General features: G+C 51.4%; 1 long non-coding RNA gene across 1 annotated transcript; it reads right to left on the reverse strand.

Moving 5' to 3' along the window:
- Window positions 1-11,950: 11,950 nt before the first annotated feature.
- Window positions 11,951-16,708, reverse strand: LOC121136257. The gene is made up of 2 exons (XR_005873401.1): window positions 14,550-16,708; window positions 11,951-13,884 (listed from the first exon to the last, which is right to left on the reverse strand). It is a non-coding gene; the product is annotated as an uncharacterized LOC121136257 (long non-coding RNA).
- Window positions 16,709-18,224: the final 1,516 nt, after the last annotated feature.

Raw genomic sequence — 18,224 nt, forward strand, 5'->3', positions numbered from 1 at the left:
GAGTCTCTTGGTTTGTGTTCCACCGTGCCTTGTAATTAATCAAAAGAACAACATCAGGAGTCGAAGTGACTAGAGTGGATTTTATGAGACCTTGCCTCAATAAAATAAAATAAAGCAAAAGCAAAACAAAAACAAGAGATGGTTTGGCAGTTAAGAGCACTGGCTACTCTTCCGCTCTTCCAGAAGGCAGGGAGGTTGATTCCCAGCACCCACATAGCTGCTCACAACCATCTGTAACGCCAGTTCCAGGAGATACAATGCCCTCTTCTGGCCACCACAGGAACTGCATACACTTGCCGGCAAAACACCCATAGGCACAAAATAAATTTTTAATGAAAAAAAAAGTTTAAAAAAATCAACTGCATGAATATAAATAAATAATTGTGTACCAAATAATGATTAAATATCAAGAAATCTTAAAAGCTAAGGTAACAACAACAAGCTCAAAGGCTGCAGAATAGGAAGCGTGATGTCTTCATGACCACAGCAAGAGAGACCATATGGGGGGGCCACGTTTATGGCGGAAACCTCAACAGTGCTCCTTGGTCTTGTGATGTCCCATGGGACATGTGAGGTCACTTCATGGAAACCATAAGCCATGAGCTAGCTCTGTTCATTTTGGGGTGATGTGGCTGCAGATGCATGTACCCCAAGAAACTCAAAGGCTCACCAAGCTAGGCTTGGGCAGAATGGTTTCTTTACTCTGTCACCTGTGTCCTCTCTGGGGAAAATAGACATTTGCTCACATCTTCCCAGGAAAAATCATGACAGACAGGTCTCTAAAGGACTGGTCTGTGCGTCTGTGACATGTTCCTAGAAATATGTAGGGTGGGAAAGTTTGCTCCAAACTGACTCAGTGTCAGGATGGACCAGGGATCTGTAAGATGGGAGAAGGACTCTTCCTTCCCAAGCAGCTCCATCTCCTGCTGTGGTCATGAGGACATCGCGCTTCCCATTCTGCAGCCTTTGAGCATGACCTTGAACCATCAGACCTCCCAGGGCCTTTGGAGCCTCCAGGTATGGGCTGGATCACATCTTGTGAAGTCTGGAGTCTCACTGCTTCACAGCTACTGGCTTCCCTGGTCTGAACAGCTTTTTGGAACTTTCCAGTCTCTGGTATGAGCTGATCTGGTAATTTCCCTCCATTTACATACATTCTATTGACCTGTTTCCCTAAAGGAGCCTGACTAGCACATTTCTGTTGAGTCATTTAGGAGACTGAGGCAGAAATATCAGGAGTTTAAGATCAACTTTGGCCCATATAACAAGTTTTAGTGCAGCCTGAGTTACATAAGACTCTGCCTTGACAACCAACTAAACAATAAAATTATGAAGCATATGAATATACACTCATGTACTCACACACACACACACACACACACACACACACACACACACACACACTATAGTCCAATCCAGTTCTAGCCCAGTCTCAGACTGGTCCCAACTCTGCTTACCAGACTGAATGTGAAATCTCCAGGGCACTGAACTGAGGACTCAGCCTGTGGTGACTGGTCCAGGTACCCACCATGGGGGCAGAAGCCAACTGGTCTACCTTGCCAGCCTGTCTACTGAGCTCATTTGACGTTGGTCTTGGTTTGCCTTGGTCCCAGTACTGGGGAATATCATTTGATGTCAACCTCCCTCTTTACTGTGTCCCTGGCCGTATTTGGTCTTTGTTTTCTCCTTGACATTTAGACTTTCTTGGGTCTTGATCATCAGTGGCCTTAGACGCTATCTTCTTCCTGTGTCAGTCATGAATGTGACTGTCCTCACAGAGCTCTGCTCTTGGCCTTGGCCTTCATTTCTCTATACTCATCTCAGAGTTTGACTAAATCTAAATATATGTCTTGGGGTGTTCCCTGGAGCCACCAAAACCTGCAGTTCCATGTGGGTAGCTGTCCTGTCATCCGACTATATATCTTCAGCAACTCACATCGATTAAATCTTCAAGATTGATTCCTTTGGATGGAAGCTAGGAAACTACCAGAAGTTCTGCTCATAAGGTGTCTTGGTTACTTTTCTATTGCTATGATAAAACATCATGACCAAGACAACTTATAGAAGAAATAGTTTATTGGGGTTTATAGTTCCAAAGGGTGAGTCCAATGCCATCATGACAGGGAGCATGGCTCCAGGCAGGAATGGCCCTGGAGCAGTCGCTGAGACCCTTACATCTGATCCACAAGCACGAGGCAGAGGGTATGAACTGAGAATGGCATGGATATATATATATATATATATATATATATATATATATATGTATGTATGTGTGTGTATATATGTATGTGTGTGTGTGTAATTTTACATATCAATCCCAGTTCCCTCTCCCTCCCAACCTCCCATACTCTCCAACGACCCCCATCCACTCCCCAGAGAGGGTGAGCCCTTCCATGAGGGATCATCAAAATGTGTCAAGACATTTGGAGCAGGGCCTAGGCCCTCCCCTGTGTGTCTAAGCTAAGAGAGTATCCCTCTATGGAAAAAGGGCTCCGGAAGTCCATTCATGCACTAGGGATACATCCTGGTTCCACTGCCAGGGGGCCCCATAGACTGCCCAGTGCTCCTAACTGACACTCACGTTCAGGGAGCCTTGTTTGGTCCTATGTTGGTTCCACAGATGTCAGACTGGGGTCCCACTTGCTCAGGTCAGCTGTTTCTGTGGGTTTTCCCAGCATAGTCTTGACCCCTTTGCTCATCACTCCTCCCTCTCTGAAGCTGGATTCCAGGAGTTTGGCTCAGTGCTTGGCTGTGGGTCTCTGCTTCTGCTTCCATCAGCTACAGGATGAAGGCTCTAAGATAGCATTTAAAGTAGTCCTCATTCTCATTACAGGGGAAGGGCATTTAAGGTAGCTTCTCCACTATTGCTTAGGTTCCTAGTTGGGGCCATCCTTGTGGATCTCTGTACAATTCCCTAGTGCCAAATTTCTCTTTAAACCTATAGTGGCTCCCTCTACTGATGTGTCTCTTTTCTTGCTCTCCTCTGCCCACACAATCTTCCTGATCCCTCATGTATGACATGGTTTTTGAAACCTCAGAGCTTTAACAGTTTCACCACCTGGGGACCAAGTTTTCACAGTATATGAGCCTATGAAGGATGTTCTCACTCAAACCTCCACAGAGGGAGAGACCACCGGCTATGCCCTGGCAGAGCATCTGTAAGTGACTGGGTGTGGTGAGGTGCCCTTGGCCAGCACTCCTCTCCAGGGCTAAGGGCTGAACCTTTAGTCTGCTATGGAGATCCCTCCAACACACACACACACACACACACACACACACACACACACACACACACACACACGCACGCACGCACGCACGCACACACGCATGCACGCACGCACGCACATGCTCACGCTTTTCAGAGCTGGGCAGATCTGAGAATATGGGCCATGAGACCAAGCTGTAATATAGCCCCACTGATTCTCAGTTTATCACCCCGGGTTAGGGTCAGCCAGTCGAGCAAAGCCCGGGGCAAGCCTCAAATATGGAACGGCGTGTTGAGGACCCCCAGGCAGGACTGTCCTGGAGGGCTACCCAGCAGGGACACAGAGAAAACACTGGGACATAGCAGCCTCGAGCTTGCGAGGCTGCTGCACAGGGCAGGCTCAAGCTGCACTTCCTGTGGCAGTGAGGGATGTCTGAGGGACGTCTGCAGGTTGACAGTGTGGCTTCCTCAGGTTGTCCAGAGCTTAACCAGTGGACTGCAGAGGAGGGCTGTGTAGGTGTCCAGAGCCAGACGCTGACCCTTTCAGATCCCTCTGCTCCATGCAAGCCCTTAGGCGATGCTCTCCCCTGCCCGTCCTGCATGGCTGTGGTACGGGGGCAGTACACAGACCTGGCCCACTAGGGGGGTAGATCTAGACGATGGTGCTGCCTGAGCAGGCTAGGAGGAGCCCTAACAGACTTATATGTCAACTTGACACAAGCTAAAGTCATCAGAGAGCAGAGGACCTCAATGAAGAAAATACCTGCCTAGGATCAGGCTGTAGGCAAGCCTGTAGAGCATTTTCTTAGCCGGTGGTTGGGGGGAGGGCCTTCAGGAGGAATGGGCAGTATACAGGGTGCAGTCCTCAGTCAGGCTGTAGGAAAAGCCTGAATCCAGAAGGCAGGAGTGGCCTCACGCCTCACCCCGCTATTCCTGCTTACAACATAACGGGCAGATGAGGGCATCTGGCAAGGGCAGGGTACCATTCCAGACCACCCGGAGAGTGGCTCTTCTCTGACACAGATGTGGGCAGTGGCCACGGTTCCTGCAGAGGGCTAGAGCTCAGTGACTACACAGGGAAGTCGGGGACACAGCTGCTGTTCTGTCTGGAGGCTAGACACATCTGCCTGTGTTCACAGGCCGTAGCCCTGGACCTGCTGAACCGTCTGGCAAAGAGAGAGATGTGCGGCGTCCACCAGGACGGAGCCTCCGGTTTGAAGGCAAGCCGAGAATGAACGGGACCCAAGGCAATGAAGCACCTCCTCCCTCCACTGCGGGTGGGGGGACAGCCCATGAAAGAGTCAGGAGGGACAGTAGGTCCAGAACCTCCGCCGCAAGGCCCCCCATCCTACGGAAGAAGGACATCTATGGCAGGGCTGCCTCACCGCCTCTGTCTGTGAAGGGAAATGTCTTTGGAACCCTTGTAGGCTCTGCTCCTGGCAATCCCTTGGGTTGCCTACAGCCCCATGAGGGGACTGCAGAGGAAGGGGACATAAGAGACCCTTGAATAGGGTCTCCAGGGCCTTCACGGGCAGTGAGCTGTGTACATGAAGAAGGGCGAAGGAGGCCCAAGGAATCCCAGGCCAATGTCTGATCTCCCATGGGGAATGAGGCCATCGTACCTGATAAGAGCTGCTCCCATTCCTGTGAGACCTTCGTAGGAGCTCCCAAGGTGGCCTGTCCTACATATACCAGGCGGGGGGGGGGGGGGGCTGGGCCAGCTGAGCCCCTCAAAGGAGGGGTGAAGGATGCAAGTGGCCGCAGCCAAGAGCAAATGCCCCGAGGAAACTGGGAGAAATGACGGAGATGAGGGCCTCCTGCTTAGCCGTGGACCCTCTTTCCTGTGTGCCTGGCTGCAAGCGCCCTACCCACCCCGCACAGACACAGGAGTTCCTCCAGAAGCGAGAACCAGTGTGAGACCGGCCGCTAGTTCCACCAGCATAAGCAGGTGTCCAACCTCAGGCCTGCCTGCTTACCTCACGCACACGCACACGCACACGCACACCTGCACTGCCCAGCAGATACACAATGAATTTGGTTTGCTCGCCTCCTATTCCGGACACAGGCCCAGTGAGAAAGCTTACTACTGGTTAGTTGCGCTCCAGCCCGTTCCGTCCCGGCCTCCAGGACCAGCATCCAAGCGTCCACTGCACACGAGAAGCGTTCTGACTTTTGCAAGCACCACGGACATGGAGTTCAGGGTCCCTCTAGCAGCACAATGCTTTACCCAGAGAAATAAATGCTTCCCAGAAAAGCTCCCGTCCTGCAATGGCCTTCAGTCCCACCAGGGGGCAGTCAGGAATCCTTGTCATGCTGGAGGTCTGGCTTCAGTTTTGTTTTGTTTTGTTTTCCCCAGCCCTAGCCTGGGTGGCTCTGTTCCCTGCCAGGGCCTCACTCTGCCCTCTCACTTGGGGTGTGACTTTGACCACCCAGTATTTACTCCCCACTTACTGCCCCTCGAAGACCATGCTCTCCCAGAAGCCTCCCCAGGGAAGGCATTTGTCCAGGTTCCCTGGTTGGAGTTGAGGATTAATGGCTGATGGGGGTGGGCCTGCTTCCTCCTTCCAAATGCCAGAAAGAGCTGTATTCTCTACCCTTGGGCTTGACAAACTGGGGACAGGGTGGCCATCTGCATCTGACCAGGAGAAGCCTCTCCCTTTCCATTATACTCCCCTTCCTCTGCAGCCCCCTCATGGGGCTGTAGGCACCCCAAGGGATTGCCAGGAGCAGGGCCTACAAGAGTTCCAAGGACATTTCCCTTCACAGACTGGGAAGTGACTACACAGCGGGCCAAGCCTCTCTGCCAGTCTGACAGACCTGAGCCTTCCAGCCCATGCAGCCGTCTGAGTACTCGTCAGCTGAGAACACACCTGCCACACAGCAACCACGCGACAGAGGACATCAGAAGGACTCTCTCAGACACCTGCAAGTGTTCTTGGTTAAGAGAAGTGATCTCCCAAACCCACTCTCAACTCCTTACCCAGGGAGAGCCTGAGAGAAGGCCCAGGAACATGTCAGGCATAGAAGGCTTTTGGTCCTCCCCCCCCAAGCCACAAGCTACATTCCAGGACCACGGCCCCATGGGATCATGGGAAGGAGCTTCGGGGCCTGGGAGACTTCATTTGCTATCACGCTTCTTCCGACTCCCACCCACATGCCTGTGTGCACAAAGGCACACTCGAGGCCAAGCCTTGGCTCTGCAGTCCCCAAGCTTCCCCTTGTGTTAAAACAGTCTGGGCACCCAGGGACACTGGCCGTCCACCCCACCAATGGCAGCTTTTCACAGTTCTTCGTCACAGACCCAGAATGGGGAGACCCCAGCACCCCATATCCCTCTGACAGGTCATCAAATCCACCTCAAAACGAGGCCCACGTGCTGCCGCTGCAGCATGGCTAGGAAAACTTCATGCATGGGCGCAGGGGTTGGGGGACGCAGGGAAGCTGGCTTGGGTAGGATTCTGGAGAACTGAAAGAGAAGTCAGCATTGAGTTTGGGGGTAAAGATGTTTGTGTTTCCCCTCAAGCAGAGGCCTTTCTGTACTTTACCATCAAGAGGAGTTTAAAAATATTTCCAGACAGCCTAGCGTTTGTTACAAGACAGGCAAGCGGTGTGAATTCAAGACTGAAGGTTTGTCCCAGGGACTGTCTAAATGGCTCGCTCACAATGCCTGTGAACAAATCCTCAAGGCAGCTTGGCTACACCCACCCTCCTTTTGATGGACCATGGATTCCTACGCACGTACATCATGGGCAGAGTCAGCCTTGTGGGAATGGGAGTACTCAGGAGAGCAGGCATCTGACTCATGCACACCTGGCCTGGTAGCTGTTCAGGCAGCACGCACACCATGCGTTGGCTGCCACCTGCAGAGGACTAGAGGGTTAGGACACTGCAGACAAAGTGTGAATAGTGTGACAGCCCATGACAGGGACTTGAACAGATGTGGGCTGAGGTCCCCAAAATGTCCTAAGGACTGACATTACACAAACAGAAGCAGGCTCGGCCTTCCTGAGGCCCATTCACACTCTCACCGCCTAACGCAGGCCTGGTCTTGCTCATAGTCGCTCCTGTTTGACTCAGTTCTGAAGTGATGCCTCATTCTGAGCATGAAGGGATGGTAAACATCCAGCACCAGGACCCCTCCTCCCGAGAAGGCCAAAGCTACCTGCCATACGTGTCAGAGCCCGCTCCAACGAGCCAGCCGGGTTACCCGAGCAGGGACGTGAAGACTGAGAAAAGGCGGATAAAAGAAACAAAGACAGAAACACAGGATAGATTCGGGAGGACTGCCCGGTCCATGCCTTTCAGCACACCGGGCAGCCCCGAGTTTAATTCAGACCCTGCTCATATACAGACTAGAGGCAAAGCTTTAGACCCTGCTTATATATAAACTACAGGCAAAGCAGAACAAAGAGCAGCATAGTCAATTAACCAGCTCCCTGCACTGTTCTTGCACCGAGGAGCAGCCAGGCTCACTGTCTATCATGTGGGTTCTACTAGCAGCAAGCAGCTGCACTATCTATCTGTGTGCCTACAGCAGGCATCACTCGCTCATTAGAGAGAAAATACACTCTATCCCATGGGCTTAATCAGAACTTTCTCAGGGATCTCAAGGAGACTGAAACAAGCAAGCTTGAACTCTAATGTCATAGGAGTCAGAATGGACTTCAGATGGAAACTGAGACACTTGTGGACCCTTCTCCTAGGCTCAGCAGCAGCAGCCGCAGACAGAAGGGGATCAATCAGCTAGACTGCAGGAAACACAAACCATGTGAGCTTGTGAGTCCCCTCCCCCAAGAAGGTCACCTCCTCCCTGCATAGTGGGCCACTCAGGCAGTGGATGGAGGAGCTGGGTACCTCCCCTAGCCAGGCAGTCAGGTAGAGGCGAAGCCAGCATAGAACCCAGGCTTTCAATCCCACAGCACAATGTTCTGAACACCAGAGGGTGCTAGGTAAAACCTGCTGAGAGCCACCCTTGAAATAGAATTATCAAACATGCCTGCTCAAATGCCACATAGATACCTGCATACATGTACATACTCACATGCATACACAAATAAATACTTGTACACTCACACACAACATAGCACCACGCACACAACCATCTTTGGAATTCATCATATTAATACATTCAAACATATTGACCTAATAGGCAAACATCTTCTGTCATTTAGTGCATGAAGAAGTTCCCCTATAGTTCTTAAATCTTAGCGTCAGAGGGCAAATTTCTCTTTTCAAAAAATTGTCTATATCAATCTATGTGTGTGTGCGTGTGTGCACAGGTGTGAGGACATGGGCACACATTTGCACACATACTCCGAGGGGGAAGTTCTCTCCTCAGACACTGACTTTCTGGTGTGAGATGGACCCACCCACATGTCCCGTCTGTGAGTGCGGCCAGGCAGGGCTCTGCAGAGCACCGTGCATACCACACTTATCATTACTGTTCTGCCGTTCTCCACTGACCAGCTAGCCGGATCCCATCCAACCTCCCATGTGCCCAGACCATTTCCTTCCTCTGGAACGCCAGAGTCAGCATCCCCAGAAGCCTCCGCCTGCAGTCTGAATTTCAAAATCAGTTCATACGGAGACGAGTAAAAATAGCTTGGCATTTCTGCATGCTCTTCAGGGCCTACCAAACGTGGCTTGTTCCATAGGGGACAGGGATCAGTGTGGCCACTGCAGGACTACTTGAGACCCACATGGAGGGCATGCCCGCTACATGGAGACCATGTCCTCTGTCACATCCTGGCCTGTGTGACCTTAGATTCCAAAACTATTCCTTCTCATTTTAAATCCCCACATCAGAGTTTCTGAGCAGCGTTCTTGACGGCAGCACTTCCTCGCCTGTCTGTGAACTGAGAGGTCTGTGCCCAGGCACTGGGCACGGAGTCTTACGTGCAGCCCTATTGCCCAGATGCCACAGAGCACACACATCAAGGGAAGCCCTGGCGCCTCTTGCACAGCAGCAAGCACAGGGAGACCAGCTGACCTGGGTCTCCAAGGATCCCTCCCAGTGCCCTAGATTTCAGCACCTGTTCCTGCTGGACCTGCTCCACAAGCAGGAGACAGAGCTACCGGGGCCGAGCCCTAGCCCTCTTCCTGTGGCATGGGTGGGTGGTCTAACCTCCCTCTTTGGCCCAGTTGTGGTCCACACGTACACTTTCCTGGGAAGGCTCCCAACATGCAAGATGAAGGTAGGATGTGTATTTGTACATGTGAACATGTGGAGCACACATGTAGAAGTATGTGTGCCGGGGTATGTATGCTGTGGGTGGGGTGTGAGTGTGGGCAGTGTGTATGCTGTGTGTGTGTGGAGTGTGTATGCTGTGTGTGTGTGGAGTGTGTATGCTGTGTGTGTGTGTGGAGTGTGTATGCTGTGTGTGTGGAGTGTGTATGCTGTGTGTGTGGAGTGTGTATGCTGTGTGTGTGTGTGGAGTGTGTATGCTGTGTGTGTGTGTGGAGTGTGTATGCTGTGTGTGTGTGGAGTGTGTATGCTGTGTGTGTGTGTGGAGTGTGTATGCTGTGTGTGTGTGGAGTGTGTATGCTGTGTGTGTGTGGAGTGTGTATGCTGTGTGTGTGTGGAGTGTGTATGCTGTGTGTGTGTGGAGTGTGTATGCTGTGTGTGAGGAGTGTGTATGCTGTGTGTGTGAGGAGTGTGTATGCTGTGTGTGTGTGTGGAGTGTGTATGCTGTGTGTGTGTGGAGTGTGTATGCTGTGTGTGTGTGGAGTGTGTATGCTGTGTGTGTGGAGTGTGTATGCTGTGTGTGTGTGTGGAGTGTGTATGCTGTGTGTGTGTGTGGAGTGTGTATGCTGTGTGTGTGTGTGGAGTGTGTATGCTGTGTGTGTGTGGAGTGTGTATGCTGTGTGTGTGGAGTGTGTATGCTGTGTGTGAGGAGTGTGTATGCTGTGTGTGTGTGTGGAGTGTGTATGCTGTGTGTGTGTGTGGAGTGTGTATGCTGTGTGTGTGTGGAGTGTGTATGCTGTGTGTGTGTGGAGTGTGTATGCTGTGTGTGTGTGGAGTGTGTATGCTGTGTGTGAGGAGTGTGTATGCTGTGTGTGTGTGGAGTGTGTATGCTGTGTGTGTGTGTGGAGTGTGTATGCTGTGTGTGTGTGGAGTGTGTATGCTGTGTGTGTGTGTGGAGTGTGTATGCTGTGTGTGTGTGGAGTGTGTATGCTGTTTGTGTGTGGAGTGTGTATGCTGTGTGTGTGTGGAGTGTGTATGCTGTGTGTGTGTGGAGTGTGTATGCTGTGTGTGTGGAGTGTGTATGCTGTGTGTGTGGAGTGTGTATGCTGTGTGTGTGTGGAGTGTGTATGCTGTGTGTGTGGAGTGTGTATGCTGTGTGTGGGGGGAGTGTGTATGCTGTGGTGTGAGTGTGCGTGGGGGTGTGTGTATGCTGTGGGAGGGGTGTGTGTATGAGAGGGCATGCATAGGAGTTATGGCTAATGTGTTAGGCTATAGGCGGCTGTGCATGCTGTGGGTGATATACAGGAGGGAGGGAGAGAGAGAGTGAGAGGGAGGGAAAGAGAGAGGGGGAGAGAGAGAGGGAGAGAGTGGGGGAGGGTATGGGTATGGTGGTATGGTGGGTGCTGTGATCAAGAGATGCTATCCAAGGACAGTGAAGGGTACAGAGCCCTGGCGACCCCCATTTTTTCCTCAGAACTGGACCTTTGGAACATTTGACTTCCACACCAGATTCCTACCCATCCTGGGCTAGAAGTCCAAACCTAGTAGGGAAGAAAAACAAGGCTCTTACCAGCACTTGAACGTGTGCAGAGGACCAAGGTGTGGCGGGGCTAGGAGAGTTGGCTGGTGACCTCTGACCTCTGGGTGAGAAGGCAGGCCTGAAGGCAGTCAGGGTGAGAGGAATAGACTGATGTGCACGGGTGGGAGAGGTGGGAGACTAGGGCCCTCCTTGGGAAAGGAACACAGTGTGTCTTACTTGGCACCGTGCCCTCTGCCTGTGTCTACAGGACAGTCCCTCCAAGAGGAGGCATTGGCCACCAATACAGTGAATAGCTTCCAGAAAGCCTGTCTGGAAGGGACAACCAGTCCTTGAACCACAGTGTGACAGCCACCCCTTCCCTTCCCGGGTGGGACACACCCCTTGCCCTAAGCAGCTGCAGAATAGGGGCATGGGACCAAGGACAAATGGGGTCGGGGATGTCAGAACTGAAAGGGACCCTCTGCTTAGTGAGGAGGGGACGGTGGCAGTGGGTGAATGGGGCCCTGTGGTGAAGGGCGAGAGCGGGCTTCCAGCTTCGCTCGTGCTGGGAAGGGCACTCACCACACTCTTCATGCTGCCTCCGTGGCTGGGATCCCAGCCGTATGTCCCCAAGTCCAGTTTACACAGTGCTGTGGATGGAGCCCTGTGTGTGGAACGCACTCTTCCCACTGAACTTCACCCCCAACCGAGGGCATCACACTTCTGCAGGCCACCTACTGCCACAGGCCCATTCTCAGGATGCTGGGTCAGGAGTTCTCAGTGGGAGGCCTGACAGGCATGAGTGGTACGTAGTTATCCTAAAACCGACCCGGGTGGCTGGTCCTTGTGTGTGCCAAAGGCCTATAACACACTCAGCCGTCCTCTGAGTTTGCCCTGTGCAGGTGTGATGATTCTTCTGTACTAGCTCTTGACACAGGTAGAGGACAAGCTTGCAACAAGTGGCCTTTGGTGCTTACCCAAACTGTAGTGTGTTTGCCTGCTGTGCCCAGACTCTGAACCCCCCAAACCACCAAGAGACCAGTTCCGATGCAAAAGCAAAGAGTCCTTTTTTATTAACGACTTAACTGAGGTTAACTCAGGTCCTATGTCTGTCCAACACAGCAGGTGGAGTAGGAGGGACCCCAAGCAGCAGTGGGGCAGGGCATATGTTGGGGATAGAGCAAGAGGAGTGTCTGGGATCTGCTAGTTGCATAGCAACAGTCTCAGGATTGGTGTTCCTCTGGGTTGATTGGTCAGCTGCAGCTACAGAAAGGTTGCTGTGCCTGGAGGCCATCCCAGGGCAGTTGCTATGCCCTGCCTTCCACTATTGTCAGTAAAGCACATCCAGAGCCCACCAGCTGACTTCTGATTGGTTCCTTGCCGCGTGGAGGATGTCTGACTTCCTAGTGATCAGGGCAAGGTTGGGGCTCAGCCCCTGTTGCTGAGTCAGGGGCCTGTGTCTTACTGGGTCTTTTCTGCAGCCTGTGTGGAAGCAAGGCAGGGGCTGGGGGAGGGGCTGGGCCCTTCACGTGAAGGTCAAAAAGCCCCTCCAGGCAAAGTCAACGGCAGAGCGGAGGATCTCGGTGTTGGCAGGTGTTCTGGGCAGTAACTCCTGGAGCATGGCAGCATCCATCCCAGGGCTCAAGGACTCCTGGGATGGCACCTGCTTCTAGGCAGAGGAGGATTCTTGGTCGAAATCGGGGAAAGGAGCAAAGTCCGTTTTGTGCCACTGCTGTCTTCCTGTCCCCTCTGTGGCATCAGCAGTGTGCAGCGCAGACCACTCTTCCCGAGTCATCTGTGGGAGTGTTCAGCCTGGACCCAGCCCTGTTTGTGTCCCGCCCAAGGATGGAGTGGGGTAGGCACTGGAAACGGTCACTAAACAGAACCCCAAGAGCCTTCTGCCCCTTCTGCTATGTGGGGGCAAGCCCCTTGCCAGGTCCTCGATCTGCAGACGCTTACATCTTGGACTTGCGGGCTCCAGAGCTTGGGGTCACCAGTTCCTGTGGGCTATCACTGCCCAGTCTTAGTGTTGTTGCAAAGTGGAAGTCTGAAGGACTGGGCAAACTGGTGTCAGCTGTGGGGTGAGACTGTAACAGACGTCTGATATGTGGGAATGGGGTGACAGAGATTTCCCAGCTACAGGCAGAACCTTGTTAAAGGGAAATTAGTGGGATATGGAGCACACAGCTATAACCTGATCATTCCGGAGACTGAGGCACGAGGATGGACAGCCTGAGCAATAGAATGAATTCACAAAGAGACAGATAAATTTAATCCATGACACTTATTAAAGTAGCAAGGCCGACTCTATTAAAGGCCGACCAACAAGCACAGGGTCCACCCAGGAGGGTTTGGTGCAGGGCAGGGGCAGGGGGGGGACTGATCTCAATTCTCAATTCAACATGAGGGAATAGGGGTTTAGAGTCAAGGAATGAGGGAGTTGGCAGATGGAAAACCTAAAGAGGAAACATCAGGATGCAGGGAACTCTGTCAGGCCAGGGTCCCTAGATGTCACCTAAAGGACGCAGGTGAGGAGCCTGGTCAGACATGGAGGGCGTGGTCTCTTGATAAACTGACAAAGCAGAGTCCAGAGGAAGCGCCCAGGCCTCAGAGCCAAACTACCATATGGTTGTCTTGAGTCTCCGTCACCTTAAAGGGAGATTCTAGGGAGGACTAGGGAATAAAGGAGACCGAGAACATGGCATGGTCATGATCACAAGCCTGGGGGAGAATGTCACTAAGACTCTCGGAGGTTGCAGAGTCGGGACTATGCCGCTGGAAACTGGCTACCCTTGCTATAGAGCGGTGAAGAACTTGATCTGATTCTCTTCCTTTCCTAGTATTTTCGGAGCTTACAGGAAAAGGAGTTGATTTTTAGCAAAAGACATGACTGAGCACCGTGCTGCAGGTGTGGGTTGGTGATTCTGACGGCCTATAACAGAATGGAGGAAGGGAAAATGATTCAAAAGTAAAATGCTGAATCATTAAGGAAGTAGAACTTTAAAATGTGCAAAACTCTCCACCTGCTAGCTGAAGGAATGAGAAAGCCTGCTAGGGAAGTCAAGAATGTTGGGCCTTGATACCATCATCCTGAACCGTCTATTCCCAAGAGAGAGGAGTAACCACAAAAGCATTGGCAAGATTATCCAACATCCCCTCCCATCACAGGCCTGCAGTTTCCAGATGTGGGGGAGGAGGGGGGACAGAGGTGCTGTGGCCCGCTCATCTCACAGAACACAGCTGGCTCCCCCACTGCACTCCTCAGCTGCCTCGGTGGCCTTCACAAGCCTCTCTGCTGTGTGCTCAGCAGTAAGGGCATGGCTGTCTCCGCCTACACTTCAGAGGGTCCCTGTGAGCTTTTAAAGCCACGCAGACCCACCGTGGGAACCAGCTCAGAGGGTCCCCATTAAAGCAATGTCCCATGGAGCTGGGGGGAAGCTACATCTGAGACCCAGGCCCGTGGTTGCTGCTTACACAACACTTAGGCTTGAATGTGGGCAGCCCAAGTCTCGGGCGTAGACCTACCTGGGGGTCCTCAGAGAATAGCCATACGGCTAGACCAGGCGCAGAGCTGTGGGGATATCCTGGCAGGTTCCCTTGTCCTGGGATATCAGCCACCCCAAATAAACACAACAGGATACTGGTATACTGAGCCCTCGTCCGGTTATAGTCTTCACCCAAAGGAGCTCCAGGGCTGGGTAAAAGTGAGCTTGCAGTTACCCTCAGAGTTTTGATCAGATTCATTTTCCCTGCCAATTAAAAAGTTAAAAGACAGGGAGAATATCTCAGGCACAGTATACAGCAACAGGCATGGGAAATACCTACAAATGGAGAAGGGCTTCAGAAACAGAAACCCAGCCCTCTGGGAGGGCATGGGTCTTTGAAGTGGTTTTGGTGGTACAGGATGGGCACCTCTCCCAATTTTACATAGGTCAAGCTGAGCAAAGAAAGGCTCACTAGAGGGCTGGAGAATGGCTACTTTTGCCAAGGACCTGGGTTCGATCCTTCTGCCGGCCTTGTGCAGGTGGGTTGGCCCATCTGCTAAGAGTTAGAGTACAAGAATCACACCGTGCCTGGAAGAGGGTATTGCAACACTCTAGCACACCCTTTGGTCCTCACATTCTTTCCGCCGCCTCCTCCCCAGTGCTCTCGGAGCTGGACACCGGTAGAGGAGCTAGCAGAGCCTTCAACAGTCCCTTGTTCTCACACCTGGGCTGAGGGGACGCCCTTCTCCAGGTCCTCGGTTTCCCACCTCACGCCAGAACTTGTCTGAGACCCCGAGTAGCAGAACCCTCCTGCAACACCACCAAACCCTTGCTACTGAGAGTTCTTGTGCTCTTAAGAGTCATATGATGCAGCCGGGTGGTGGTGGCACACGACTTTAATCCCAGCACTCGGGAGGCAGAGGCAGGCAGATCTCTGTGAGTTCGAGGCCGGGCTGTACCAACAGCCTCCAAAACAATACAGAGAAACCCTGTCTCCTAAAACCAAAAAAAAAAAAAAAAGAGTCATATGGTGCTATAAGAATGGTTCGGCGGTTAAAGAGCCACACACATAAAAATAAAATGAAGCATGTTAAAGTCCTACACCTCAGGCTGCGGCTGTAGCCCAGAGGTGGAACACCTGTTAGGGTGTGCCAGGAACCAGCTAGATGCACAACACCTCAGAACAGGGGCAAGAATGGAGCAGGGCGGAGGCAGCTCTTGACAGCTTTTTGTCCAATATTCTCGAGATTCCCTCTTGCTTTCTAATTCAAATGACATTTTTTAAATGCTACAGGCAAGTAATACGCATAGCTTCCTTGGTTTCCCTGCCCTCTGCTGGTGAGGTCTCAGCCTTGAACAGTTTGGAAGCAGGTCTCCTCCCCACCAAGGTCTGGGAAGGAGTGTGCACACGGAAATGGTAATGTGCATGCTAGCCCTCATCCCCGGCAGGAGGGGGTCTTTCTGGCCTGCGCTGGATAGAGAGGAGACGCATCTATGTTCCTAGTGGTGACTTTACAGACAAGCCACTGTGCAAAAAGTGTGGTGGTGCCAAGAAAGAGAGACCGCCAGCAAAGCCGTCCTCTGGCAGCTTGAGCTGCTCTTGCTGGTTGAACACAGCCTGCTTGGCCCAAGGACTCTGACCACACCCAGCCGAACCCACGCAGTGGGGCCTCCACATGCTGTCTGTGTCGGGGCTACTGTTGCTGCAGTCCACCAAGACTGAAAACACTTCTACTTCCCCAGAACGGGCAGGGCAGGGACTCAGTCATTTGTTTCTCTTCCCACTGCAGTCGTGCTAAATACATCTACGACTTTCTCTTTTCACTATTGTCTCTTTATTGGTGTGGGAGCCAAGGCCTGGACTCTGTCGCTAGCAGCTCTGGTGGAGGGAGCGTAGGGAGAGAGTGAACTCAGGGAGAGGTCAGCAAGATAGAAGACCCCAGGGGACAACCCCATGGCTCACCCTCTTTGGCCTTCTGCCGCCCACCAGGTCCCACCATTGCCACCCGACTATGAATCCATCGAGGGACAAATCCATTGATTAAATCAGCAGCCTTGGAGTCTAACTGTGTGCAAACGTCACTATAGAAGCGCCCCAGAAGTGAGCTTTAATAACCTCCAGGGCATTTCCTAACCTTGACGATCAAAACCAACCGTCACACACCCTAAGATTTGTTTGGGAGAGAAATCCCGATGTCGGTATTCATTCTTGTATCCTGGAAAACATTTATTGGATGATTTCGACATCTAGATTGCTTGAGCAGGGCCTTTGAGATGATTCACCAGACAAAGGCACTTGCTGAGCAAGCCGAGGCACCTCAGTTCCACTCCAGGAACCCACACAAATACGGAGAGACAGAGCCAACTCTACAAAGTTGTCCTCTGACTTCCACATGGGCATGGCAGTATCCGACCCATCACATTAACAGTAAATCATTTTTAGTTTAAAAAGATTGTAGAAGCTGTGTTTGTATGTGGGGAAGGGCCAATTACAAATAAGAATTTTTAAAGAAAGCCATTTCTTCTATATTTTCCAATTGCCATTATAAAGTTAAGAGTGTCCCCTTGTTAAGTACTGTATGTCCATTACGGCTCCTTTTGCTTACTCGGTTGATGTGGAAGTCCTGTGTATATGTCAATAAAGCATTGTTGGCCAATAGGGAAGCAAGATAGGTGGGACTAAGAATTGAGGAGGACTCTGGGTAGGAGAAACACAGGAAGTCAAGATGTAACCGCCATGGGGTAGGAAGCCCGGAAACTTCTCCGGTAAGAGATATACTTAGATTAACAATTATGGGATAAATACTTAAGTCAGAGCTAGCCAGTAAGAAACAAGCAAGGTCTCTGCCAGCTACCAAGGGAAGTCAGGACTACTTAGTAGTAAATTGTGGCTAATGAAACTAATTTACCTTATGAACCTACTGCCATTCAATAAGTTCTGACCTTGAAAAAAGAACCTCGCACAACATCTGTTTCTGGTACAGTGCTATGTGTCTTCTTTTTGGACACCTTGTCCTGGCCAATACTGGGATAGCCAGGGAGCTCATACATGACTACCCATGACAACAGGGGTGGGGTGGGATGGGGAGACAGAAGCAGAAGAGCAGCTTGGCTAGGTGGAGTTTTCCGTTTACTTTCACAGTAGCTTGCTGCCCTTGTTCCCCGTTTCCCCCATTCCCATGCCCCACTGCATACCCCATCAGCTGTGCCTTCTGTCCCACTGGGAGCTCCTTCAGGAAGCTCTGATTGCAACATCCTGAATTCCACCTTTCTTTCTCCTATAGCCCTGGGCTGACAGAAGGCAAGCCATACTTGTGACTCATGACCCTGACATCTGTTCACTGTGGTCTTAGGTAACATTTTATTATCTGCCCCTGCTAGTGAAGCTTTGTTTTACTCTCTTCAGTCCTTATATTAACCTTAAACCCAATTGCCAAAAAATGTCTTGCTTGTTCCAGGAGGCTATTGGACAGCTCTGGGGTCTTTGGTAGATTTAGTTTTGTTGTTATTGTTTACTTTGAGACTGGCTCTTGTAGCTCTGTCTAGCCTGGAACTTGCTATAGACCAACCTGACTTCAAACTCACAGAGATTCACCTGCCTCTGCCTTCCAAGAGCTTAACAATATAAGGATATGCCTTTTAAAGATAAATTGTTTTCATTTGAGTAGAAGATTTCATGACAAGTGGCTGGTGTCCACAAAATAAATAGTTCTCACCTCAGAGAAACACAAGAGATGGCTCATTCTGGAGCCAAATGATAGGTTTTTAATCCCCAGTTATTGGAAACCTGCTGCCGCTGACGTAATAAGCCAATAAAACTGTATTATTAAA

Source organism: Mesocricetus auratus, unplaced genomic scaffold (assembly GCF_017639785.1).
Source record: "Mesocricetus auratus isolate SY011 unplaced genomic scaffold, BCM_Maur_2.0 Super-Scaffold_100055, whole genome shotgun sequence".
Classification (NCBI taxonomy): domain Eukaryota; kingdom Metazoa; phylum Chordata; class Mammalia; order Rodentia; family Cricetidae; genus Mesocricetus; species Mesocricetus auratus.